Source organism: Buteo buteo, chromosome 22, assembly GCF_964188355.1.
Source record: "Buteo buteo chromosome 22, bButBut1.hap1.1, whole genome shotgun sequence".
Classification (NCBI taxonomy): Eukaryota; Metazoa; Chordata; class Aves; order Accipitriformes; family Accipitridae; genus Buteo; species Buteo buteo.
In genome coordinates this window covers 7,931,298-7,957,627 of record NC_134192.1, presented here as the reverse complement: position 1 = coordinate 7,957,627, position 26,330 = coordinate 7,931,298, and the positions used below count along the sequence as shown (strand labels likewise).

Here is a 26,330-nt window from a genome sequence, read left to right as displayed (position 1 = left end):
CACCCATGTCAATTTCGAAACTCACACACGCTCTTACATCAACAAGGAAGTCTGTCCAATTCGCAGCAGCCTACACAAGAGCATTATTAAGCCAAAAGATTAGATGCTTTGCTTCTTTCATACTCATACCAACTTTGCTCTCCAAACAGCTTTTGTAGAAAAGCTACTAAAAAATGGAGAGAAAGACAGTTCAAAGAGAGGTCTCAGTCCTGAAAGATAGCAAATCCCCCCTCTTGCCCCTCCACACTGCTTCTCTCATTCCCCTTGTCTTCCTCAAGGCTCATTATGGAGGTGCTCAGCACAAAACAGAACTAGGTTTTAGACTGGACTGCCATCTGCATGCTGAAGTGTTCCCTGCTTTTACAGAGAAACTGCTTTTACAGCGTCTTAAAACAGTCCTCTTTCCGGGACCACATAGAAGATGGACTGCAGCTGTTACAAGTGTCAGCCGTATTGACTTTATATCTGCTCCTATATACATTCATACCTCTGCAATATTTACACAATAACAATATTTGCACTATTCATGGCAAACCTGGTCCACATTCACTCCTGCACATTAATGAAACAAGCACCAAGAGAACACAACTCTGCATGCGATGTGCTTAGAATTTCATTCCTTGATCTCATTCATGGCCACATGCTTCCCTAACTAATACATAAAGCTCAAAGAAGACAGAATTAACAGGAAAAAAAATGACACACCAGCTGTTACGCTTCTTATAAAACACTATTCCACAGCTTTCCACTTAGAAAACACAGTTGCAGAGAAGCAAGATAGGGCACTGCCGCCAGCAAAGGCAAGTTGCTTTCACTGTACTCGGCACCATCTCATAGTACCTTAGAGTGATAAACATATTCTTGATGAGGACTTTTTTTCCCTTACATAACCAGAGGCTAGCCTTTACCTATATGTATTTTGCCAGATTTGCCTGGGTGAAAATAAGAATTTAATTAAGCAAGCAAGCAAACAAACCCCCCAGAATTTGAGAATCATAAGAAACTGCTTTTAGAACATTACTTTCCAATATTTTGTGGAAATCTTGTAAACAATGGGGCGTTGTTCTGATGCAGGCCAAAATAAAATTAAAATATGTATTTTATGTGCTTTGGAATTGCTCTGCCTAATAGACATCCTTGTTAATTTAACTGGTACATAAAGCAGTAGGAAGAAAGGTGGAATGAACTCTCTTCCTATAGTGCTTTTGGGGTGGAAAGGGGATGGAAAGGAAAGGATTAGCCAAAAAAACCCTGCAGAAGTTTCTAACATGCGGTCTCTCTCCCACCAGTTCTGTCACTGAACATAACACACCCCTCGGTCCTCCACCGATTCCAAGGGGGGCTTTACCTAGGTCAAGTACCAGATGCTAGAGGAAACCCTGACCATCAAAGCTAGCAAAAAGATTCTCATTATTTTCAGCAAGGGCAAGATCACTTCCCTTTGTCTTCTTTTCAAGGCTGTTTAAAGGAAGATTTATTTTTAGTTGGACACCCCAAAAAAGAAAATGGCCTCTTAAAGTGCCTCTTTATTTTGTGATACAGTTTAAATGTTTGCTTCCCTTTCCAGCACTAAAGACCTCCTGATAAATAGCTCAGACTCTCACATTGTTTGAGGAAGGCTTAGAAATGGAGAGCAGACACGGTTACCCATACAGCCCTTTAAGGCTGTTTAATAGTTGTTCACGATTTAGCATCCCTTGATATTTTCAGCTTCAGCCTCAGTTTGAAGTGAGAGATTACTCAGAGCCCGAATGTTTTGGAGAGCAGGAAAAGTCCATACATTATAAATGCTTTATTTGTACTTCTTACTGTGAGTACAAATTCTCAGCCCTTTCCCTCAGACACACAGGTCAACGCCACCAGCCCCAGGCACCCCTGGCAGCTTCCCACCTCAGCCAGCCCGGATGCCTGGCTGCACAGGGCACAGTCATGCTCCTTGGAACTCTTCCTCCACCTCTGGTCCCACAAGGGCATCTCAACCCAGGACAGAAAAAATTTGGACGAAACAGCCTCTCTCTTCCAAATGCCGCATCAAAGACACTGTTCTCTGTAGCTTTTACTGGATAATTGTAACATGTACCGTTCTTTCCCCAGGAAACAGCTGCGGACAATCAGGGAACAAATTACTCTGCCTATGCAAACAAACCAAATCCCTTTACAGACCCATCCCAGCCAGAGAGCCTCACCTGGATGCTCCTGTCATCTCCAAGCAGGCAGAGCATCCCAAGGGGTATGGGCCTCATATGCTGTCCCCATTTCCTACCCCTTGCTCTCCCAGCAGCCTACCTGCATCTCTGCTGGGCTCCTCACACACACTGCCTCCATACATAAGCCGCCTATTACTTTTGTGAGGAACTGAAGCCAGCAGCTGCCCTACACCTCCAGACATACACACTCTTAAACCCTCCACGGCTCGAGCTTATCATAGGGTGGCAAGGCACAACACCCATGAGATCTGAGCCCAGCAAGTGCACTCCTACCTGCCTCTGGTTCCTCACTCCTCTGCAGCCTCCTCTGGGCTTAAGTCTGCAAAGTCCATCTTCTTCTGAGGCCCAGGCCTCCAGCCTCCATCAAACCAGGAAACCTCCTCCTCCCTCTCCCACACCACCAGTCCCTGCCTGATTCAGAAGAGATCTGTGCACCAAGAACAGCCCTTCTGCTTAGCTCACCTTTTCCCCACCAGCCTATGAATCCCTCGTGACCCTCTCAGGCTCTTTTTTTGATCCGACTTCTGTCTGGAGAGTGGCCAGTCCCCTCACACTGGTTTCCAACAGCTTCAGCTACTGCACTGCTTCAAAGTGCAGCCACTAGACTGGCAGCCCTGGAGATTAAAAGGCTTTCCATTGCTCAGTTCTGTGAGAGATGAAGCAATTCAGACAAAGCTGGCTAATGCCCCATATGCACAGGGGCTCCAGCAATTGTGTGGCATCCACTAAAATTGACTGAAGTTGGCTAAGTGCATTAATGTGGCACACCTGGTCTTTCTTCTTACCTCTTGTGCAAGCAAACCTTCCTCCCTTCTTCCTCCCCCCCCATTTTACTGCTAAAGCATCAATCACCAAAGAATTTGAAGACAAACCTCCTACGAGCTTCCAGGTACTGTGAAAGTAAAAGAGTGGTCTCCAGAGAACTCTTGAGCCTTACAAATGGAACAACCAAAGATTCATCTCTCTCTCTCGTGTGCTCACTTCCAGCCCAAGCAGGGGGGTCAGTATAAGTAAGTCTTGCTATGACCTAACATCCCTGAACATTCCCAGCTGACCACCCACCCCTCCCGGGTATGCAGGAGCAGGCCAGAAGTGCACACACGCCCACACACGCAGGATATGTGCCTTCTGACATCCTTGGTCACCAGCTAGAAAGCTTTAGTTCAGTAGAGGAAGGTCTCCCCTCGCAGACTCGGATCTGGAGCACACTGGAGGTGCAAGCTGCTGCCTAGCAACACCAGCGCTCTGCAGGGAGGTCGTAGCATGCCCCCGTCCTCCCACTGCAAGAGGTGTCCTATGTATGGAAAAACACCATCAGAAGGATGCGATCCTTAGTAATTTCTTGCAAAGCCATCCTGCACATCACCAACTACAACCCCTGCTTAACCATGGACTCACCAAATCCTGAAGAGCACTGCCTGTGCCCTGGTGAACTGCCAGAAGTCTTCACTTCTCAAGTTCCCTGTGCGCGTAGTACGCCCCACTGGCTTACGGAGCCCAAAATCCCAAATCCCAGCCTGTCCCTCGTCTCCTCCTCAGCCACTTGTCTATTGCAAAGCAAGAACTTGACTCGCTGTCAGACAGCTTCCTCCCCAAACTTACCTCCTGCCTCAGGTCTGACATGAGCAAGGCTTTTCAGCCACCATATCCTCCTCAAAGCTGGCCTGCTCCTACCTCCGGAGGGAAGCCCCTTCCCATGCACTACACGGAAGCAGGGCAGGCAGTCACCTGCTCTTACAGCTGAGACATCTGACAGATATCACAGACTGACAGGCAGCTGCGGTTTTATCCCCGCTAAGAAGTAACATTCCCTTTTAAGCACCAGCAGCAGGCGTTTGGGGCGAGCACCTCTCTCGGGCATGAAAGCAACCACACTCACACAACGCCTGGGCACCCTGAAACAGCCTTTCCCCGCTCCTGAGCAGGCAGCAGCTCACCTTGCCTTGCATCGACCTCTAACAATTCTCTGGAAAACCTCAAAACTATGTGCACTCTGATGGTAATATCATAACAGCCACAAACCGCATGCACGCACTCTAAAAATATGATTTTTTAAAATAATCAGGCTAAAAACAAGAGAGTACAAACACTGCAGAGGAGCACGAGAAAGTGCCAGTTCCTGGAAGCATAGGTTTTTCCTCACAGTACAAGCCTAAGTTTGGGTGTTAATCCGAAAGGAGCAGAGGTTGCCCAAAGCACGGAGACGTTACTGTAACTTTGAGAAACTGGAGCTTACAGCATTTTTCCATCAGAAACTTTAGATTCTTTGAATCTCAGCAGACACAGCAGTCCACGAACAGGCTCTTTAAAAACAGCTGCTTAATCAAGCGCTTGCAAGAGGTTTCGTGCCCTTTAGCAGGTTTCCATCAGACCCCAAACGAAACTAGAGAAGCCTTATTCCCACAAAACTTTCGGAAGCAGCTAGAGATTGCCGAGTTGCCCAACGTTGAAGACACCACTGCGGTACCTCAGAGCAGCCAAACCTCCAAAGAACCGGCACCTTTTCAACAAGCTCCACCAAGCTGCAACATCCCCAAAAACCACAACTCCTCGCGTGTTTTTCTTTTAAATCCCCGGCAGCAACACTTTCCCCCCCGGGAAGCCCCACGCGCGTTCGCGTCTCGGAGCGAGAGCCCCTCGTATACTAACCGAGACCTCCCTTCGTGACAGAAAAACACTTCGGGCACCTCCGCAGCCGCAGGGCCCGATCCGGGGAGTGGGGGGGTTGGGAACGGCGGAGCCGACGCGCCAACACGGACGGCTCCGGCTCCGGAGACCGGCGGGGCGGACCCCGGAGGGCTCGGGGGCGGCCGCCCGCCCGGGACGGAGAGCCGGGGCTGCGGAGGGATCCCTGCCGGCAGCCCCTCGGTGGCGGCGGGTCCGCCGGGCTCCCTCCGCCCCGGGGCTGAGGGAAGGACGCGGCACCAGCCGCCCCTCAGCCCCGTCCCGCGCACGGCGGGGGCGGCACCGAGGGGATACGCGTTACACCCGAACTTTTTTTTTCTTTGAGGGAAGATTTTAAAAATAAAACCCCGAAATTGCCGCGAGAAGCGCTGCGCGGCAGGGCTTACCTCCTCGGCGCCTCACCCTCTAGGTCTCCATACCGGCACGGCCCCGTCCGAGGCGGGCGGGCCCCCGGCGCGGAGGCAGTGGAAGCTGCGGGGGCGGCGCGGGGCCGCCCGTCTGAGCGGAACGCGGCTTCCCGCCGCCGCCGCGGAGGAGGAGGAGGAGGAGGAGGAGGAGGAGGAGGAGGAGCGGGCGCTGCCCCCCCGTCGAATTACGGCGGGGCGGTCGGGCGGCGGAGCCGCTGTGAGGGGAGGGGAGCGGAGCGGAGCGGAGCGGGACGGCGCTGCCCGCCGCCACCGACGGCTCCGCACGCGGCAGGTGCGCCCGCCCGCCCCGCGCAGCGAGACGCCGCAGCGCCCCCTGGCGGCCGCACCGCGCCGCTGCCCCCCCTCCCACCCGCAACCGGGCACCGGCCCCGGCGTCTCCCCGCACCGTCGGCCGGCGCTGCGCTCCCGGACCCCGCTCTGGCAAAGTGACGACGACGACGAAGCCCCGAAAAGCCCAGACGGGGAAGGGACCCGCTCTCGGCCGAAGAAACGGCATTTGCGGGAAGCCGCTTTCGCACCCCGCCGCGCGTTTCCACACCGGCGTTAAGCGCCGGTTTAACCAGACCGCCCTGAACTGGACCGGGTTAGGTTTCCCTTCCCTAACTCTGCTCCTGACATGGCACGTCCATGCTTTCTCCAGCACGGCAGCGGTATTTTTAGTTTGCCTGCGCTGCTTTTTATTCGCTTTTAAGTTATCTCAGAATAGCTCCACGCAGAACACAATCCACTGCTGCGTTTTGCTCAGATTCATCGGAGGACCCAGTTTTGTTAGGCAACCGCCACACAGGCAGGAAAACCGCCGGCCAAATTTCTCTAAGCGCACTTCACGCTCACGTAAGCAACGTGACTTCACAGCGCCGTCGCTCGGCCCCACTCGCGCTGCGTCACGGCGCCTGCGGTCGTCACTCGTGCCCGTGACCCCTGCGAGGCTGCAAACGCCGAGCAACGAAGCTTAACACCTAAACACGCAAGCAGAAAGAAAACATCTTCCTTGGGAGACCCTCACCATAAAAGTTAGCGTCCCCCCGGCATCTTCCCCCCCAAGGCAGGGCAGCGAAGAAGAGCCAGATCCTGCTCAGGTCGCGCACGGCTCACCTCAGCTGTGCATCGGTGTCAGCATCTTTGCAATTATCGTCAAAGCCAAGAAAACACTCAGCTCTGCTTTCGGGTCTTTATTGCAGATGCAGAGCTGACAATTAGAAACATCGTCTTGTTACCTATAAACAAAGTAAATCTGAACTAGATGTGGTACAGGGACAACAAAAGTAGGAGCAGTTTTAGTCATTTCTCGGAGTAGAACCATCCTTTAAAACTTTTGACTCGAGGAGGTGCTGGGGACGAGCAGCGCGCGGCCGCTGTGTCCTGCGAGGCGAGGCCAAGAACAACCAAACGCCACGACTGTTCCTGTCCCAGCCGTGGGGAGGGCTCAGGCACACACAAGGTATTCTTACGTACAGTAAATGAGCAAAACTGTTGTAGTGCAGGAATGTGGCAAAAATCAATAAACTAGCCCATTTTTACTGCCTGTATAAATCTTTTAACTAATTAGAAACAGTCAATAAGTTGCCAGGAGACCTTGCTTCTCCGTGTGACACAGACTTCTTCACCAAGATGCTAATACCTTTGCTGCAATTTATAACCTCTGACACTTCAGCTACTCTTTCATTTCTCCTGGCATGATTACAGTGTAAAAGTGCTATTTTTTAAGTATCAAGTCACTTACTAAAGTCACTTTTTATCTGAATTAAAAGATTAAAAGCCTAGGAATAAAACATCCCATGGACTTTGAAATATACAGTTAGGTGAAGCTGTATTTAATGGTACCTTGGATTTATATTTGAACTTTAAATGAATAGATAAAGCAGTATCACTACAGATTCTTCAGCATTTTATAATAAGTCAAGAAACCTTAATTATTATGGTACACTATATGAATGTATACATTATTCATAAAAAAGAGGGAAATATACCACTGACTGAATTTTTTTAAAACTAATTTTGTTTCCCTTATTCTGATCTCATCTCAGCCCATTGTGGAAAATAATCCATTTCACAGACAAGAGTAATATGATATTGTCCTGGTTTCAGCTGGGATAGAATTAACTGTCTTCCTAGTAGCTGGTACAGTGCTATGTTTTGAGTTCAGTATGTGAAGAATGCTGATAACACTGATGGTTTCAGTTGTTGCTCAGTAGTGTTTAGACAATAGTCAAGGATTTTTCAGCTTCTCATGCCCAGCCAGGGCACCTGACCCAAACTGGCCAACGGTGTATTCCATACCATGGGACATCCCATCTAGTTTAGGAACTGGGAAGGGGGGGGCAGTGATTCGCCGCTCGGGGACTGGCTGGGTGTCGGTCGGCGGGTGGTGAGCAATTGCCCTGCGCATCATTTGTACATTTCAATCCTTTTATTACTACTGTTGTCATTATATTAGTGTTATCATTATCATTATTAGTTTCTTCTTTTCTGTTCTATTAAACCGTTCTTATCTCAACCCAGGAGTTTTACTTCTTTTCCTGATTTTCTCCCCCATCCCACTGGGTGGGGGGGGGAGTGAGTGAGCGGCTGCGTGGTGCTTAGTTGCTGGCTGGGGTTAAACCATGACAGATATACAGCTGTCAGTCTTTAGGTATGCTCAGTAGGAATGAGAAGAAGAATGTGGTATTAATGGAGCTGAATACAGAAGAGAAGAGATCAGCCTTCAGAGGAACGATAGGAACAGCCTGCCATGCACCAAGCCTTACATTAATTTCTGATGTACTACTAAAGGAGTAATGAGACCTGGTTTGGCCTTTGTTTCTGACCTCCTTTTTTTTTTTTTTTTTTTTTTATACATGTGATAAAGCAGGCTAGGGACCCCAGCTAAGACATCCCAGGTGCACTGTGTGTTGTAGACGCACACAGAAAGAATGGAGAATGATGCAGTTGACACTGATAAAAATGGGAGAGAGAGAAATTATTCACACTGTCATACCTGTCCATACTAGGAAGGGATGTCCAAAGAGACTGATGAACTTGGGCAATGTCAAGCAGTAGGTCTGTGGAGAGCCAGGAACTGAATGTACCATCTTGAATCCCATTTAGTTCTCCAATCCTTGATTTGTTAAATCTCTCCATTCTTTCTGCTAACCAAATTATTTCATGATGGGATATTCTAGGGTTCTAATCCAATGCCAGAAAATTCAGTGAAAAAGACTCTTTTCCATTGACTCCGGTTAGCTTTGGAAGAGTCCCCAGACACACTTTCTTAATCAATTTTAATCAGTCTGTGCATGGACTCACCCACATCCCTTACAATGAGATTGTGGCCAAACATCCTCTCCTGACTGCCACCAGCAGAGGTTGTCCTCCCAGCTGCTCTTTTCTCACCTCCCGAGGATCGATGGATCTGCCGGTTGAGTGCCTTGCACTCTGTCCTGCATCAGTCAAATAAGAGGCTTGTTTTGACTTTAAACAGCAGAAATTAAATAGCTCCCACCTGAGCAGCTTGCTTGGCAGAGCTGGGATACAAAGTGAGCAGCCTCCAGCATGAATAGGTTAATTTAGGGGGCATATATTGCCCTAATAAACACTACCACTAACACAGCTAGTTCCAAAAGGGGCCATCGTCCGTGGCGGTGATCAGGAAACCCCCAGCCTTGCCATGAACCTCTGCTTCTGAATCTACATGATTCTCACATCTTTCTTGCCTGAATGGGAAGATGACAGGATGAGAGAATTTACAGCTGTGTAAAGTCCCATTTATTGACTTTATGTCTAGTCTTTTGTATATAGCCACACAGATTCACGTCTGATCTTTCAGAAATATGGCCACACGTGGAAACTATGCGTGTGTGTGCGTATATGCTCCTGCTCAGAAGAGACCCTGTGATGACCACCATAAGCAAGAGGAAATAAGGCTGAAAGCTAAGTCCATCTCTCTCCAAAAACACCATCAACCCTTCCCAGCAATCAATTCCAGCAGACAGTGATGCGAAGCTGGTAGATAACCCCGCCGCAGCCAGGCGCAAGTATCCAACCTCCCTAAGACCAGGTCACAGCGACAGACCTGCAGGGCTGCAAACCTGCAGGTGCTGCAGAGCATCACCCACTCGCACGCTGCGTCCACCACCTCCGGCCCCGCTGCGTCCCGCTGCCCGGGGCCCCGCGCTCTCCACAGGCTCTGCTCTGCCAGCAGCACCCACGGTGCTGGAGCGGAGAGAGGCGGAAGCGCTGATCCACAAGGATGTGAGATGCTGATGCTGCAACAGCAGAGCACGGAAGGGAGCTCATCGCAGAGAGACTTGGCAGGGCTGCGTTTACACGGGACAAAAGCCAAAGCCAAGAGAGCCTGTTGTGAAAGGAATGAGGAGGACATCGGCGGCCGGATAACACCGGATGAAGGATTAGCTACAGGAAGGAATAAACTGACAAGGAGAGAATCCTGCCTGGCTGGTAGCAGCCATGATTCTGATCACCGCTTGTCAGGAGATAAACACAGAGCTGCAGAGTAACATATTTCCAGTCAGCTCTGCAAAGAGGGAGTTTTAATAGGGTGCCAGTTCCCTTCAGTTGGAGGGACTTGCACAATAATGTCACTGCTGTTGACTGAAGTTACAGACAGTATAAAGCAGCAGTAAATGCCAAGATTTCAAAAATCATTTTGCATCTGACATTCTCCTGGGTTATTTCAAGTGAAAGATAAATGCACTATCTTCCAAGCAGTAATCTTATTTGATACCGACAACATACACAAGTAGTTAAGTTTGGAATAGGGTAACTTTCTCGCTTTTATGCTTGAAAGCTGCAGATAAAATTATTAAGCATTTTGCATGTACAGAGTGTAAGAGGAGTGACTGCTCTGCATAAGTATATGGATTGGAAAATGAGAATTCCCTTCCCCAAAGAATAACACGACAGGCTTACAGCAGAGGTAACATCTTCATGCAGTAGGCATTATATTTTTGTAAAAGAGTAAAAAGATAGAGCATATTGACTATTTACCTGTCTCTCTTGACTGGCCAACAGCAGAAAGGGAAGCATTGTTTGGGATTAATTAAAATCAGACACAAATCCTAACTTTGCCTTAATCCAGCAAACAGCTATGAAGCTTGTTAGGGAAACTGCTCAAATGGAGAGCTTTTTTTCATGTGCAGAATAGTTTGTGGAATGTAAAATCCACTAACAGATAGCGGAAACATGCTTCCGTTCCCCATTGGGAATTTCTCAGACAAGACTAAGACAAATGCTGCCTCTGACTGTTTATTTCACTTTTTGGTGGGAGAACCAATAATCAGCTAGAAAAAAGGGGGGGGGGGTAAAAATAATTAGCACAGACAAAGTCTCATACTGGTGATTTCTGTCCTCTGGGTGGGACATTGCTACACAATCGACCCAGCAGTTCTGAGACCTCTGGTGAGCACCAACAACATCCTAAAGCAGATCAGCCCCTAAATAATAGAGAAGTCCTCCACCAGCCCCTCAGTTCTCCTCCATTCGTTCCCTTTCAGTTGTGCTGTATCTACCAGCAAAACCGTGGTTGGCAGAGACACAGAGACAAAAGATCAAATGCAAGTTGTGCTTCTTCTAACCTCTTGTGGGGTTTAGAGAGGCTAATCAACGTTGGATTCACTTGTATTCCATGGATCATTTTTGTTTGGCAGTATCTAATCATAATTGCAGAAATCCCACTGCAATACAGAGTTTGGCAAACTCATCTTGGAACAGCTCATTTGGTGCAAACTTAGATTATATTTTAACTTCAATGATAAGAAATTACTGAGAAGATGACAAGCACGGTTAGTTTTAGATGCCACAAGCTGAGGAAAAAGAGGTAAGTTACCTAAAATGATCTCATCATATTTTGTAACTTTGTCCTCATAAAATGCAAATTTCTGCAAGTGGATGGTTTGAAAAACCTAGTTTAAAAAGTAAAAGGAAATAAAGCCTAGAGATCAACAAATACTGATGTTGATCATCTATGTTTTTCTATTACAGATTTCTTTTCCCCTCTCCATTTTTCGCTGGTGCTTCTAGAAAAGAAGAAATTAATACAGCACTTTCTTTACTTCTTTTTGTTTGTAGCAAACAATAGAAGTTTTAAATCTGGTTGTAAAAATTGTCCTATTTTCGATTTCTGTTCTGCTCAGATTATCATATTTCAGGCCACAGAACAGAGCAAATCATAACAATGAAGGGAAGGGTACAACAAATGGTCTGAAACTCTGGACTGATGGCAAAAAAACACAAATTACTTTTCTGGACAGAAGCTGCACATATTTGGGGTAGCTTATATTTAGTTGAATAATGGATTTTCCAGGTCAGCTGGCAAAAGGAAAAGAAAAATGTTGTTTCAGATGAAAATGAAATGGACTTTCAAGGCAGGGGAGAAATGTGGCAAAAATAATAATGATCAGCTTTAAGTGTTGTTTCATATCCTTGTTCACAGATAGATAAATTGTGTATTAAACCTACATACCTGGATCGTACTGTAAACAAGTGTCTCTTTTTCAAGTTGACCAGCACCACTACTAAAATGTAAAGTTCAAGGTTATATTCCAGAGCCTGCTTCTTTTGCTTCCCCAAAAGACAACTGGGCTTCAACTCAAGCAGAAGCACCAGGCTAGCCTGACACGCAGAAAAGGAGATTTTCGCCGTTCCCACCTGTGTCTGCACAAGGGTCCTCCCTGGCTCCCCGCGCTCACACGCTGCAGTCTCTGACGGGTCTGCCAGAGAGCGTAGAAAGAGCCAAGCGTGTTAAATGACCCGCGCTGCGTGGCGGCGGCACAGCTCCCGGCTAGGGTAGCTCACGCCAGGCTCCAGCTGGGGAGGGTTGGAGAGGAGCTGCAGGAGCCTGGCTTGGCTCCTCTGAGCACAGCCTCGGAGACCAGAGGCATGGCGAAGGGGCTCACGTGCCAAGACCCCTTCTCGAGCCCTCGCTTCACCTCGAGGGCGAACGTAGGCATAAAGGTCCTCTCGCTTTTATGCAACACCGTATTTGGCAGAAAAAGGGTTCCTTCGTCTTTCTGAGGTGTATATACACGAAATACATTTGGCAAGAAAAAGGTACTCCACACTTACACACCTGCACATCCACCCGGTCACCTGGCGGGCTGCTCCAGCGTGACCTGTTTGAGCAGTCCTCTAATTTATCACATCAGTAATTCAATTCTGATGTCAATATTTCAAGGTCTTTTTAAGCATCAGTGACCATATCCTATGAATGAGGGGAGAAAAAAAAAAGCGAACATATTGGCAGCAGTCAACAAAGCAAAGATATGCTAAAATACTTTTTCCAGCCTTAACTATTTTAATGCCTGGTAATAAACACTTCTCAGGACATTTGTTTTCAGGCTTTGTCATCCTCTGTTGTCCATGCATTCTGAGGCACTGAATTCCCTTCCCCCAGTATATCTACAAAGAGAAACATTTATGGAAATAAAGGGATATGATTTAATCTCAGATTCAAAGACTAAACAGTGGCTTTAGATACAGCATTTGGGGTTTTTTTTCATGATGCCTAAGCCAGTCCTGCCCTCCAAGCTGTCAGTGAGTTCATTTCCTCAAAAGCAATGAGTGTTATCAAAGACAAAAAAACAAAACAAGTCAGTGGAACTGGAGCTAACGGCTTCATAAACACCTTTGATTGCCAACGCTTTTGGCTTGCGGTAACATGGTAATATTCTAAAATTGGCTTGAATTTCTGTAAGAAGCTGTTTAATGTATTTCAAACTTGAAGGTTTCTTACCTATGCAAAAATGCCAGTACTTGGAAATATCAAACACATTAGAGTTATACCCTGTCTTAAAGGAAACAGAACACGCATGCTGAAACTACTTGCTTAAGTTCTATTTTGAGTATTAGTATTCCCTGGCAGAAAACAGGTGGAAGACAAGTGCATAGGTACGTCTGCTCCACGCAGACACACGCTGTCCAGCCTCTGCCTCCATCAAACCTCCAGTGTGCGGCTTGCATTGAACTGCTCAGGGCCAGAGGCACCTCTTATATTTCCAAAATAAAGAAAGTCAATGTGCAGCACTCATTGCCTGAGCAGAGCAGACATGTCGGTTGTCTTGGAATTCAAATAACCACAGCTTTGGAGCGGGCACATCAGAGACAGCCTTAGCCCAAGTAGCAGAATCACAGCATTGACTTCAAGCACTTCGTAAGATCCAAAGAAACATCCTTTGCAGTGTAAACCCTACGCTCCAAAATCTTCTGAGCAGGAGACACAGCCCAAGACCCAAGAAAAGGGCAGGAGTTTGGAAACAGGCAGCTCCTTGCTGTGCTAGGGAACAGTATGAAGAGGAGTCAAAGCAGCTGTGTGAAATGGTGGGGTGATGGGGACATGACAAAAACACCTGAAAAGAAGAGCACAGAGTGCATCCTGGTGGAGAAACCCCAGTCAGCATCTCTCACGACCGTGAGAGGAGGAGTGGAAGCAGATTAGGTAGGAGACCTCCTTTTGGGGACGATTCTGGTGATCAGTATATCTGGACACCCCCAGAGAGGTTGTTCATTAAAAGCCCTCTGGTTGCAGGAGCTGCTTAAACACCCCACCCTATGCAACAAACCCAACAACACTTCTCTGGAGGAATGAAGACAGAACTGGTCAAATACTAAACTCTGCAAACACCAGGGGAAACTCAGAAAGCGCATCTGGAGGCAGATGGGAATTGGGGCAGGAAAAGAGTTACAGGAAACACCATAATTTTACTAGAGAAGCTGTGAGGAAGACTCAGTTTAAAGACTACTGCAACAATACATTCAAGAGCAACAGTCTGACTTGAAACCTACAGACCATTGACTGACCAGTTGCCTTCCTAAATCCTTGTGTTAAATCCCTGGACTCCGTGCTTCAGAATGGCAATGCTTTGCCTGTTGAAGGTACCCTGGAGGTTGCCGTCATTTCCCCATTCCTGAGAAAGGGACTAAGACAGTGTTGTGGTCTCTGCAGGGATCTGAGATCACTGAATCATGTCCTCCCTGAAGAAATATCAGAAATAACACTTCCTACAGTGAAAAGGGAAGACAATTCTTAAGCAGTCCTCAAATTCACAGGAGTGACTTTTCCACCGCTCCTCTGATAGAGCCTGCCATTCTTTCCTCTGCCTTATTGTCACCACAAATCTGGCACAACTCAGACAGCGGAAGTAATCCACTAAGGGTGATGAATGCACTATATGATGTTCTCAAAAGTTCTCAGATCAAGGTTTCTTAAAAATAAAAATTGTAGCGCAAGAATCAACATTCAAGGACAGTCAATCAGATGTCTGAATTATGTCCTGCCTTTAAAATATACAGTGGATAACAGTTTTTAAATGGTCCCTGTAAAAGCTACTATGTGTACTGTACCTTGACATTAAGTCCACAGTAAAGTACTTACCTTCAGGATTCTCCCCATTTATAGGTCTTTTATTCTGCTTCAAACTAATCAGAGCCGCTGCTCCAGAATATAAAAAGAGAAAAAAGCAAACATATGATTTACTGCCGAGCTCCCAGTGAGCAAAAGGGCACACACCCATCACTGCAGGCAAGCAAGCAAGCAAGCAAAGAAAAACGATTCAGAGCAACAGAGGGAAGGTGAGAGGGAAGAGGGTGTGGGCTGGGCAGGGGGTTAGTATGCAATAGCTCATTAATGTGAGTGCGTACAAGGCCAGTCTGACATCAGGGAGGACGTTCCAGGATTGCAATGGGATTATGGCATATATATACAGACAGAAGAGGCCATTAGCTTCAAAGAACCACTTATTTATCCCTTTCGGTAAAAAGCAGTCAGCCCCAAGCTCACAAAGCGTATAGGCACATGCTCAGGTATGTCTGTCGGTGGATCCAGACCAAAGCGACCGAGCCCGCTGGCTCTGCTGGGAGGCAGCAAGATCTCCTGCGCAGGTGAGACCTCTCCCTACAGGCTCTTCACCCAGACACCGGTGACCGCAGGCTACTCAGTTACAACAGCCAGGATGCTTAAAACACCACTTGATCCTGCACAAAGTGGGAAGGAGAGACTGAGTATCTCCTGTCACTTCCAGGGGCAGCAGAATACCTTGGGGGTCTTCATCCAGCTTGCTCTCCTTGCTGCAACAGAAGAACGTCAAAAACCAGCACTAGTTTCTTCTAGTTGCAAAGATTTTCCTTATGATTGCCTCAGGACTTACATCAGAGCTCAATTTTCACTCACCCATTCCTTTATGAAATTCTCCACTTCCCTGCCATTCTGCACACCCAAAGCTGAGGCTATTCCCTCTCCTCTCTTCGCATTTGTGGACAGGCTGAAAACAGTTTGCTTTTGCCTGTTACATGAAGATCTCTTTGATTTCTTCGTAGGAAGTTCACTCTTGACAGATTCTTCACTTGTTGGCTGAACCTGACAGCTGATGACTAGACTGTTTTGAATACATGACCACTGCAGAGCTGGGAGATTTCTGAATAAAATTGTCTCTGGGACCCACAGAGATCCCTCAGCAAATAGCAGTACCTTTAGGCCTTACCTGTGCTGCCATAGGTCAGAAGTAACTATGCAGGGTAGGGGTTGCACCTTGGTTATTTGTAAAAGTGAAGATTTGAGCCACTAGTTCAGCAGTGAACAAAGAAGGAAAAAAGAAATCTGGCTACAGAAAAGCGTCCAGGAGCCACATCAACACAGCTGTGAGCTCAGTTCAGGCAGGGAGTGAAATTCCCGGAGCACCATTTCACGCTGCCCAGGGATAACGCTGCAGCTCCACAGTGTCCTCTGGACGTGCATTCGCCTTCCAGCGCATCCAGCCTGCAGCAAACCCAAAGGACATGAAGGCTTAGCCAGGCGCTGCCGAGGGTAGGGGTCTCTCGGGTTACTCCTCCAGGCTCTTCCAGTGCGACTTGGTCACCCTCCGCTCACCGTCCAGCCCAAGCTGAGATAGCTACGAACACTGCTGTGCCCCTGCTCTGGGGACATCTCCTCCAACTCGCCGGTCAGCCCTGGGAGGGAAAGCAGATTTGGCCCCTTAGCATGTCATCTCACGGTTTTCAGTAGGAAATTTAGATTGCACATATCTAATTAATGGAAAACAGGGATAAACAAGCAGATTGCTTACTTCAATTATGTGCACAGCGCCTGCAGGGTTACCATTTAAAAATCACAAAGAAAGCAAGCAGTCAAAATGGGTAAAAAGATGCAGACAGGAGTACACAATCTGCAGCTTACCTTGATGATGACTAAAAACACCTCTCCGCCAAGAGTAAAGAGAGGGAGGCTATTCTTGGCAAATGAGTATAATCCAAAATTTTTCAGCCATCTGTAAATAACATTTACCTGGAGCAGCTTTACATAATTAAATTACTTCCTTATGAGTGTTGCACAGACCCATCTGTGTAGAGAGGGAATAACTTGCTCGAAATAAAGACAGAGAAGGAAAGAAATCAGAAGCTCTCCATTAATTTATTTAAATTTCTCCCAGAGGCAATTTCTCCAGAATCCCCCAAATTCCGTGAAGTCAAGTATCTGCTTTCCTTGCAGCTTAACTTACTGAAAGAAGCATTACCTGGACAAACAATCCTTTCTCTAAGCAGCTTAACAAGTTTGTGTAAATGTTTGAGCTGCTGTAAAGAGGCAAGAAAGTCATTCCATATCCTATTTAGAAAGGTAAACAATTTTCCTTTTATTTTGAGTCCCTCAACTATTTGCACTTCCCCGATGGATTAGATGAATACTCTGTGAGATGGCTATTTTGGGTGACATGACACACATGTGGCAAAAGGTTCAAAACTGGGAGTAAAAAGTGGTTTCCAATTCAGTGATTTTAATAATCAGATGCAAATGCCAGTCCTTTGAATGACTTGATTTGTATTTAGTAAGAATGTTAGTGAGACTGATGATCAAAATTCATTGTTCAGTGGCATTTGAAAATTAAAATGGCCAACAATGCCAGCACACTGCTGGTCCTCTATGTAAACCAGCTGATTGTAAAACAAACACCAGTTATTTGTGTTACCTTCTGTACTCAATAGATGCCCATGTTCAGTCCTAAGCAGGATTGGTTAAGACATTTGGCATTTCTCCTTCCTCCTCTCCATCTGATTCTTGTTTTATTTTCCTAAGCACCTGGGGGAACATTTCCCCCTTACAAAAAGAAAAAAAAAAGCTACAAAAAATACAATGACTTTCTGTTAAAAGGTCTCTGTGGGACTGAGAGAGTCTCGCTGACCAAAATTTAGCTCTACAATAGCTTTAGAAGTAAGCACTCCACTAGTATTGCAGCTAGAGTTCCTCACTCAAAATAAACTGGAGGACCAGGTTCTTTACTGGTTAACACATGGATTTCAGTGCTCGTGTCAGAAATCTCCAGAGACAGACATGATTCAGTTTTATTGCATCCATACAAACCCTGTCTGAGAAAATAAACTTTTTACCTTACCAAGTGCCCAGGCATTCCTGTGAAGCTGTGCAGTGACCAGGGATCATCGTCTCAGATTTAATTGTATTAATGGGATGAAGCTAAATAAACTGCTAGCTTACAGTGACTATCTCTGGATCATTATTTGCATCTTCTCAGCCACAAAGGTGTTATGTGACTGGAAACAATCTAGCACCAAACACTCCAGGGAAAAATTCACCAGATGTGTTAATGGTTCTGACCCCCAGCATAAGATGCACCCCAGAAAGAAGATTTAGGAATAAGGTTCATGCAACATATGGTCAGGATGTAGAGCCTTTCTTCTTACACACTGCTGGTGTTTTAGTGACACCACAGCTATGAGACCAGACACTTTTGAGATGTAAGCAGCTCACGCCGAGCTACAAATGCCAAAGTTCCTCCAGACAGGACCAGATTCCTGTCCTCCGCCGAGCACAGCCTGGTCCACTGGGACACAGACTCCCCAGGGGCTGCAGACCCTACAGGAAAGTAAATTGTTTAGGACCACAGGATAATTCAGGCTAGAAGTGACTTCAGGAGCTCTATAGTCCAACCCCCTGCTCAAAGCATGAGATCAGACCACTTTGCTCAGGGCTTTCAAGATCCCTTTGGGTCTTGAAAAACTCCGAGGACAGAGAGCGCACGACCTCCCTGGGCCCCTGTTTCACAGCTTCACTGTCTCCATGGGGCAAAAAAGCTCCCTTTATATCCACTCTTATTTGAAGTTATGCCCACTGCCTCTCATCCTTCCACCACACACCACTGTGAAGAGCCTGGCTCTGTCTCCTTGATGTTTCCCCATAGGAGCTGAGGCTGCTACTGGGTGTCCCCAAAGCCATCTCTTTTCAGGCTGGACAAGCCTGGCTCCCTCAGCCTGTCACTACAGGGCAAGTGCTCCAGCTCCCAGTCATCCTGGGGGCCCTCTGCTAAACTCACTGCAGTTTATTGACATCTTTCTTGAATTGGAGAGCCCAAAACTGGACACGGTGTTCAAAATGCCATCCAACAAGTGCTGAGCAGAAAAGGGTAGTCACTTCCCTCAAACTACTGGCTATGCTCCTGGCAAATCAGATCCTCCATGTGTAAGAAGACAGCCATCGATTCTGCTTTTCAGTGCAATGAGGAATTGCCCATCAACATTATCAAACATCAAAGGTATCTTTAGAAATGGCCAGATTCAGAGCTCACGTGCATTGCTGGAGTGCTATTGATACAGGTGGGCTTTGAATCAGACCGTAGTCCAGATTTGCCAACAGTGGCGGTCCAAAGTGGTATGTTCACAATATCCCACACGGGATATGGTGAATGCATGTAGCACGATTATCTGAGCTATGGAGTTGCTTAACATGCACAGTGGCCGTCTGTCCAGGATGTCTCATGTCTGGTAGTCCATGTTGCTGAATGTGTGATAATCATCATCCAAATCAGTAGGTCAAAAGGAAGCAAAAGTTTTTGTCTGCCTAAATGAATACACCTGGTAGGCCTGGCTATTTCCTTGGTAACTCTTAAGTGGAGTCAGTGCTAATGTAACTGAGATCAGAATCTAGCCCTGGGTTTGTAGGAGTCAATCCAAATTACATCAAGTAGCTTGACCTACTTTTCTCTCTCTATATGGAATTCATCCTTACTCTGCCGAGTTAGCACTAAACCTGTCCAATTCTCTACAGCTCCAGAGTCGCAGGTACAACTCAGTGCCACAAGATAACTAAATCATATGCGTGACTGAAATACTCCAGATAATATGAAGCATGCAAAAGAGATGTAATCAATTTTAGAACAAAGTAAAATCTGCAGTCATTTATCCTACTTCCACTAATATCTAAAAGATAAATAATGTCATGCATTAAATATTTCCATCACTTTTGTTCCAGTGATGAGAATCTTCTAGCAAGTACTAGAAAGCAAAAATAAACATTGATGAAGTGCAAAAACAATCATAAAAGTAAAAAAAAAAAAAAACAACCAACCACACCTGGTACAGTACATTTGCATTCAGCACAGATTTTTCCAGTCAGCTCCCTTTCCAGCAGGTGAAAGAGTGAGTTTTGGCAACTCCATCGAGTGAGCAGAACTAGAGGAAAAGCAGGTTCTTTTTTGCCTCAGGAATCAGAATTTCATCACCTGTATCCCAAATACAAAGTAAAATACGCTCTCCCTTAGATAGGCACAATCTCCTCTGATAAAAAGAGTAAAACACTTGCCATATCAGAACAAAACGGGAGCTTGCTTTCTCAAGCTAGCTAATTCCAAGGAAAGTATAAAAAACAACTGTGAATTCAGTACTTCTGAGCCTGCACAGTCATTTCAGAGCACATGGTTTAACAAGCCTCATCGACCTTTACCCTGCTTAGCACCTCTTCGCAGGCATAAGGGAAAGACATGCAGTTTTGAAAGTTAAATGTTGTTCTTAGTATAGTCTTCACGTTATGTTTTATAAGATTTTTGAAGGAAGTTGCCTGCTTCAGCTTCTGAAACACAGCCTCCTCTGATTTCTAGCTAAAACATGAAGTTAAATTGCTTTTAAATTAACTGAATAGATCTAATAAGCATGGCGTGTAAAATCCTCATCAGTTTTGTATCTCAGTATATCTCATAACAACACAGGATCTTGTGGAATTGAGATCTACAGGTTAAGTTTTGCACAGTATAAAAAGAATTAATTTATCTCTTTCAAGCTTGTCACCTTTGAGTTTCATTGAGCATCCCTTTCGTATACTGCAAACACACGGTGAGGGATAACCCTGCTGACCCTCTCTGTGCCATTCATTATTATACATCTTTCTGTCACACTCTTGTTTATTAGTCTGCTCTTAGAATTAAGTGGGTTTTATCTTGCCTAATACTGTCTCAAATGAAATTCCCCTTATGCCTGTAATCATGTCAGCTGCCCTTTTTAGCCCCCTTTCGCTTTCAGCTCTAGCCTTATTTGAAAGGAGAAGATGATTTTGCATCCCTTTCTCCAGCTGCAAAGGAGCAGAAGGCCTGAAACAGGAATATAGTAAGCAGGGAGGCTCCCATGTTATTAATATTTATTTCTTGCTGGTATCTAGAGGCATCAGCTGAGCCAGAGTCCTACTGTGATAAGCTACACAGCCATGTAGTACATGACAGTCCTTGCTCAAAGGACTGCACCATGAGGGATATAGGAATCTCGGAGAGAGAGAATTCATACTGCAACTTTACTTGTCTAAAGCAAACTCATTGCCTTTCAACTTCCCAGCAGATGCAGCCTGCGCTCAGTGAGAGCGTGGTGTATGTTTGATAATGAGACCACTTACATTTCATCCCCCACAAAGGGAGCTGGTCCCTGCTGTTACAGATCCCCATGCAACCTTTACCTTGAAGCTACAAACAAGCCCTTCACAGCATCTGCATCTGCACATGGTCAAAAAACAGCACTAGGCCACCACATACCAAAGAACTACAGTGCTGGCAGTAGCGAGGGGCAGAAAAGCTTAGGACTCCAGGGAGGAACCTGCCTGCTGAGCAGTCATGAAGATGACAAGCACAGATCCCATACTCACATGTAGCAGTCACTTTAAAGCATGAAGCACTTCAGTGACCAAAATCACTCCAATCCAGGCCCTGAGGAGAATGTATTAGGTATTAAATGGCCTGTTTCCAAAAAATGCAAGTGCCCATATTGGTAATGTCGTCAGGGAGAGAACATTTCAGAAGCATCAAGCAGATAAATAAATAGTCTAAATCTCACTTAGAAGGTGAAAATCAAAACACCTAAATGACTTGGACACAACAACCTCATCCTCACAACCTCTGCTGCTTTCTGCCCACACCAGCTGTGTACGAGTGCCAGGACAAGCCATTTCGGTGCCTGAGCTCATCCCTCTCCTCCCACCTGGCAGACGGTTCCTGCTCTGCATCCTCCCAGCCATCCCCTTCTAAACGAGCCCCTTCGCCCTGCGCCACAGGGGCTGCCTCCTGCTCACCTCCCTGCTCTAAGCTGGAGAGTCTGCAAGAGCCCCTGGAAGCAGACAGACATTATTTGTTTGCCTGCATTTCTCTGCTGGGAACAGTTTGCTGTGAAATGGCCCTGTTACCGCATGAAAAGGCAGGATGTTTGCTATATAGGCATCAAGGTGGCTCTGCAACCGCTCTGCTCGCTGCGTACATGACCTTTTTAGCAGGGGAAACAGGGCAAGGTCAAAAGGAGCACTTGGAAGTAGACAAACAGCTTCACCACTGAACGAGCGCCAGTCCCACGAGCACTCTCGCCCTTTGAGTACACTTAGGAGAACATAAAAGCAGCCAGAGTAAAAGAGCAAAAAGAGTGATGAAGGAGCTCCTTGAGGCATTAGAGGACAGTAGCCAGCCCTTGATTGTTTTGCTTTGATTAAGAGCATCATATTAGAACTAGTCACTTACCCAAGGTGCAGGCAAGAGCATTTTTATCATTTCCCACAAGCTCAGATCTTACACCTGATTTCCTTTAATGATTAAGGAAAAGGTTTTATCATCTCCCTTGCTAGCTAGGTCGGCTGTCCACAACGATTGCAATGGTGACGATGCCCAGGTTACTCGAGGATCCTCTCCCCCTCTGCCCACCCCTTTCTAACTCTCTGATTTGGGGCAGGTCAGTCTCATTCACCTGCCTGTATTATACCACAGGCATATTTTTAAATGATAAATAGCAGGTGGGTTCCTAAAACGCAACAAGAAATGGAACACAGGTAACTGCAAAGCTGCAGGTCATAATTCCTGCAATGTTTCAGGGTGAACAGAGCTTAATATGATTTTAATACAATTACCCAATTATAAATTTGTCTGATTCTTGGGGTTGCACTTGCATTTCCCGTGACACAACCAGATCAACCAGACACATCATCAAAAGCAGTAGTAGGGGTATATTTATTAGACATTCCGAAATGGATCATAAACTTTAAAAATTCCAATTTACTGTAGACTTTGGGAGAGAGAAAGAATAGAGAAACTGCTGAATAGAAGCAGTGCTTGTGCCATGAATAAGACATGGCACTGCAGTTAATTCTGTTTTAGAACAAATGCATTAAACATTTATTACACCAAATGTTAGTTTAAAACAATCATTAAAATCAGTTTTTTCTCTGTCCACTGGAGATCAGTTATTCATTTAAAGTTGATGAAGCTTCCCTAATTTCAACATCATTATTTCTATGTGCACATAACAGGAGCCATTATATTTTAGATTCATATAGTAATGTTGCTCAATTTATTTCTCACTCTCTCCATCTCTTGTTGCAAACCTTTTTACTGATCACGAACATTCCATTTAAAAATGAGTCTCTTAATGACCGTCTTCTGGAAATACATGTACAGCATGTACGAGGGGGAAAAGTCAGTTTAGAGTAATACACACAGATTGATTATTTCTGAGCCGGATCATTTCTGCTCTTTTCTTTTTCTTCAGACTTTGTTTAACTAGTCATTCATCATCATTTTTTTGTACTTCATAATTCACCAAGCTATTTACTCTCCCTCCTAGCTGAAGGCAAGGATGTAGGTCCACGTTTTCCCACAGCTGTGTTATCCCCAAAGTATAACCCCAAAGGAGCTGGTGCCTGGTGGCATCACCGACAGCTGAGAGTCTGGAGGACCAGCTCCGCTGGCTGTTGGTCCCACACTGCCTCGCCAGCATGGAGGCTGAGGCAGCAAGCATCCCTGGCGCTGGCTGGGATTTTCAGAAGACAAGCACAGGACAGGCAGGCTTGGGCACTGGTCTCTGCTGTTGCCCAGCACTGGACTGACTGGAGCACAGAAGGGATGACATCTTAGTTAATAATGATGGCTGAAAAGGGCAACTGAAGCCTTTACCTGTTAAAATACATTAATTTACAGTAATTAACATACAGATCTTATCAGATTAGGACTAAGAAAATTGCTGCCATCTACTGCTGGAAAGAAATACATGAATACTGAAAGCCTCTTCCAAAAACAAGTTATGAACTAGAATTACCTGCAGAAGTTTATTTCAAGTGCGAGCCTAGCTCTGAAAAGGGGGGATTGTCACACACGAGCAAGAGAGATGTGACCCTGCAGTGTGGTGGTCAGAGTATCAGGCTGGGCAGACAGTCAGAGTGCTCTTCTTGCTCTGTAAGCAAACACGGTGCAGAGCTGTACTTTAAATACATCCCCCAGCACCTGAACATTAAAGGAATAATGGCTTAAGCCTTGGGGAAATCTTTTACTTTGGATTCCCCATTAGCTTAAAATTCAGGAGGTACTTTCTCTCTCCTCCAAGTTCAGCTTTACTCATTTATAACAACTCAAATGAGTTGGAGGGGACAAGGCAGTCTCCCATATATCACTGCTGGTTTGGGGGAGGTTAATCCAGTAAAGATGCTACGTTGTCAGGGATTCATAGACAAACTCTATACTGTTCTGCAGGCAGGTATTCTTCATGAGAAAGGCGGAGAGAGAAGACAGATCTTACAAGGGGAGGACATAAGAGTCTGGAATAAGTTTATATTCATTCATTCAAAGCTTTGGGGGTGAAGCAGGAGTCCACAAACTGGAATTCCCGTGTCCTGTTCCCAGTCCCTGTGCCCATCAGGTGTCCTTGTGCTTCCTCTTAGCCACGGTTACTCTCAAACCCATACTGATGTTTTGCACCAACAGTGTATTTTCCCTCCAAAGCATGTGCTTCAACAGCCTCTTAGTCCCTGCAGCACCAGTGCCTCTGGGGATTTTATTTCCTTGTACTCATATGAAAGCAATATGACTCCATCAACCTCCCTCACTTTCCCTAGCATGCTGCTGCTTTAAAGGTTAATTTTTCCACTTCGTTTTCAAGCATATCATTGTCTTCACCGCATGTGTCCAGCAGCCTCAGGAATCCTGCCTGCTCTACTCAGTCAAATGCCCTCTGCCTAATTCTGCGTGCTTCACCCCTACTTGTGCTTTTGCTCAAAGATCACCACTTCAGCACTTCCTCCCCCTCTCTGAACAAACTAACAAAAAATTATGTGGCAGGACAGAGAAATATCTTTGTTATACTATGAGATCCATGCAGTGGGCCCAATTCCTTTAAACAGGCCACTGTTTTCTCTGCTTTTCCAGGAAATTGCTCATCCAGCGGGTGTGTTACTTTTGCCATAGATGAGCTCCACTGGCTTTTACATTTGCCCAATTTCCTCACACTATTTTTTCTCCAGGGCGTAGAGAGCAAGCAGCATGTTTTAACTTTCCTCTGGGGCAACCACTATCTTTGCTGAGTACCAGGACATGTGGCTGTGGCAGAGCACCTTTGACAGCAGTTTTCACAAAGTCACACCCAAGTCTTTGTCCTACAGAAAAAAACAATTTCAAATTTGTTCAGCCCAGCTTTGCAGCAATCTTCCCAGAGCAGCCGCTGCTGTTCAGTCCTGTTGTGAGAGCGGAGATGCCAGAACCCGTCTGCATGCGTGACTCCACTGGTAGTTCACAAGGAGGGGACAGACTGATAGAAAGGAATGAGACCGAATTAGACCTGTCTGAACTACAAATCATTTTCCATTTCCTCTTAATTCTCAGAACCATTTTACTCTGTCTTGGACACAAAGCAGCTGAGAAGCAGCACTTAGACCTCAGCCTAGACCTAAGAGCAGCAGTAATTAAGAGGGTGAAAAGCAATAATTTTCTTGAGTAGCTCTCTCTTTCTCCTGTACACACATCATGCACAGCACGTTGATTCATGTCAGCAATTAAGGCCTACTCTTTAATCTCAAACACCTTTCATTGTGTAGCTGATGGTCAGAAGTACCTGAAATGCCCAAAGCAGTCTCTCCATTCCACACCACCAGTGGCAAAAAAGGGTTGGAAGAGAAGAATTAAAAAAAAAAAAAAAACAACAAAAAAACACCTTCTGAAATATATTTCTACAAGTCTAGACAACACCAGGCTCAGAAACAAGTGTCAGAGATGGCAGCCACTATGCACAGGCACGCTGCCCTGGACCAACATGCTCTTCTGGACCCCTCTCCTCCTGGTTCCCGTGATGCCTGACAAAAGGCAGCTAAGTCAGCTGCAGTTCATGTTTATAGAGAGAGAAAGGTAACTGCCCCCACCAAAAAATACAGTGTTTACACAGGGGCACCACAGAATAAACAGACACCTGCCACCTGCAATTTCCTCCAGACACTCCTAAGCGTGGGGCTTAGGGCTGGGCATTGCAGCGCCATCCAGCTGCAGCTGGGGACAGAAAATAGGAAGGTTTACAACATGGCAAGGCTTGGCATCCCATTTTCTCCCACCACAGATGCTCCAGAAGGTGACCTGGGGGTGTTGGTTGACAGCCGGCTGAATATGAGCCAGCAGTGTGCCCAGGTGGCCAAGAAGCATCCTGGCTTGTATCAGAAATAGCGTGGCCAGCAGGACTAGAGGAGTGCTTGTCCCTCTGTACTCAGCATTAGTGAGGCTGCACCTCAAATACTGTGTTCAGTTTTGGGTCCCTCACTACAAGACAGACATTGAGGAGCTGGAGTGTGTCCAGAGAAGGGCAGCAAAGCTGGTGAAGGGTCTAGAGCACAAGTCTTATGAGGAGCAGCTGAGGGAACTGGGGTTGTTTAGCCTGGAGAAAAGGAGGCTGAGGGGAGACCTGATCGCTCTCTACAACTACTTGAAAGGAGGTTGTAGTGAGGTGGGTGCTGGTCTCTTCTGTCAGG

General features: G+C 46.2%; 1 protein-coding gene across 1 annotated transcript in view; it reads right to left on the bottom strand.

Moving 5' to 3' along the window:
- Window positions 1-5,409, bottom strand: part of IL1RAPL2 (interleukin 1 receptor accessory protein like 2) — a 399,383-nt gene extending 393,974 nt beyond the window's left edge. Inside the window, exon 1 of the mRNA XM_075053719.1 lies at window positions 5,279-5,409. The gene's annotated coding sequence lies outside the window, so the exon portion shown is untranslated. The remainder of the gene's footprint in view (window positions 1-5,278) is intronic.
- Between the last annotated feature and the right edge of the window lie 20,921 nt (window positions 5,410-26,330).